The following is a 2,478-nucleotide window of genomic DNA, read 5'->3' as shown; positions in this document are numbered from 1 at the left end:
CGAGCTCTCACTCTGAGCCGTTTTCGCAACGCGTCCCATAAATGTTGCCGTGGTCAGATGCAAATGTGCCAGAGGTTCGAAGCCTCATGATTTAAACACTGAGGTTTTTCAGTGTCACATTATACGATTATAAGGTCCTCGAGGTCCTCATCTTGTTTTTGGATGCACTGGAACAAATTGTGATGATTCTACTCTATATATTTATTTGTGCTGGATTTTGGGATCAATTCATTTTATTTCACTTTTATACTGATTTGAACCAATTTGTGTGAAAATAAAGTTTAGCTAACTAATATTTCAATGTTATATCAGTTTACCACTTAAAGGGATAGTTCACCCTGAAAATTCACTCATTATCTACTCACCACTATGCCGATGGAGGGGTGGGTGAAGTGTTCGAGTCCACAAAACACTTTGGGAGTTTCAGGGGTGAACAGCGTTGCAGCCAAATCCAAAACAATTGATGTAACTGGAGATCTATTCTTCAAATGTAAAAGAACAACCGAAAAAACCCACTAAAAGCCTCCATACTGCTCCTATGGTATTATCCAAGTGTCCATAAGCCCCCACATTCAAATTAAACTGATGTCTTAAGCCTAAATGTCTGCTGATATCTGCTCACACACTTCACAAACTCTCGCCTCTTTGCTCTCGCCCAAGGGGCTCGTGACGACATGGCGATATTCAACAGTAACTGTAGCGATGCTACCGAAACTAGCGTCGCTAACACAAACCCTTGGGTGAGAGCTTATGTGCAGTGTATGCGCGTGAACATGAACAAGGCACATGGCAGGACGATATCAGAAGACATTTAGGCTAAAAACATGGTGTAAATAAGCCGTTTCGAGTAGAATTTGAATCTTGCAACACGTTTGAAGAATAGGTCACCATTTACTTCAAAGAAGTCTTTTTTATGAGGTTTGGGGCCTAAAGTAAACTAAAACACGGCCTGTGGTATATGAACTCATATTTTATTTTACAGCAGAGACGGCAGCTTCACAAGTGTAACTTTCAACCATAAATTAAAGCAGTATTGGAGGAGGCCCTAAAATCTCTTACTCACATAAGACTGTCAATTGAGTAGTCACACCGTAGAAATACTTTCTTACATTTAGAATCCACAACTTCCCTTAAGTAAAAGTACAAAAGAATTGGAATAAAAATATACTTAAAGTAGCAAAAGTAAAAATCCTTTGCTCACTGGGGAAATTGCCCCATTTCAGAATAATATTTGTAATTTGATTATAAATATTGTTGAATTTATGTGGAGGCCTTCATCACATGCTGCAGTTGGTAAAGGTCGGGGCTATTTTTAATCTCTTGCTCTACTGCTGAGTAGCTGATGAATCTCCACTATAGTCGACTGAAGGACACAATTTATTTCCACTGAATTGATTTGACATACAAGCAAGTAGCAGAATTACCTCAAAACTCTCCTCAGGTACAGTTCTACAGTCAAAAGTTGTACGAATGTGCCAAATTCTACAGAGTAGTGATTCATCTGTTCCTTTCACGATCTACGCAGGGGAGGGGGAGTGCTCGAAAAATATTGGACACATTTGCTATGTTGATCAAGAGCGCCACCTAGCGTTTGTAGTTAGTTATTGCATGTACACTGAAAAAAAAAGTGTTGTCCACAAGAGATGATGAGAACAGCAGCAAATCAAATGTAGATACAATTAAAAACATATAGGATACTCTAATGGTACAAGAGTGTTTACTTAAACAAACTAAGTACTTTCATTATGACATATTTTTCATTATAGTTCTCAAAGTCAGTTTTCAGACAAGAGGGAAATAGATTTTAGATCAGACAGCAAACCTCACTGACAATTTGTTAATCGTTATCATTTGAGTTTGCTTTGAAAAGTAGCGACGAAACGAACCTTACCGGATTTAACGTGCCGAAGAATCTGCAGAGCTGGAGATCAAGAAAAATGTTCAGCTGGCAAACGTCTCCCAGTGAGAGAATAACACATTTTCTCAGGGCTCTATGTTCTTTCTCTTGCTTTGAACACTGCTCCCTCTGTCCTGGTCGGGCTCACATGCTTGAGCCAGAGGGCCTCTCCTCTATTTTACACAGTAAACAGGAAGGAACCTTGCATGGAAGGTTCAGTTGCAATGACCTGGATATTGTGTTATTTAACAAGCAAAGCACAAATAATGACTTACTGTACTGTTTGGTCAGTCTCATGGCTTCTATTAACATGATTGATTAATTCAGGTGGAACCAACAAAGTGGGCAAAAAAGTGTTGGAAGTCTCTTTGATGTTATTTTCATGCCTTTTATATCTACTTACAGTAATAGTCCCACTTCACCCAAAATCAATTTATGTCAGTACAAAGAACATCATTGTGTCTCAGGGAGACGCGTCAGGAGCATCGGGCGACCCGGCTGGTAACAGAGTCATCACGCAAAGTGGGTCAGAAATACTATACAGCTGGAGTCATGGTAACGCATCCTCGGGGGCTAAGTGG

Source organism: Hippoglossus stenolepis, chromosome 7 (assembly GCF_022539355.2).
Source record: "Hippoglossus stenolepis isolate QCI-W04-F060 chromosome 7, HSTE1.2, whole genome shotgun sequence".
NCBI lineage: Eukaryota > Metazoa > Chordata > Actinopteri > Pleuronectiformes > Pleuronectidae > Hippoglossus > Hippoglossus stenolepis.
This window is presented reverse-complemented; position numbering follows the sequence as displayed.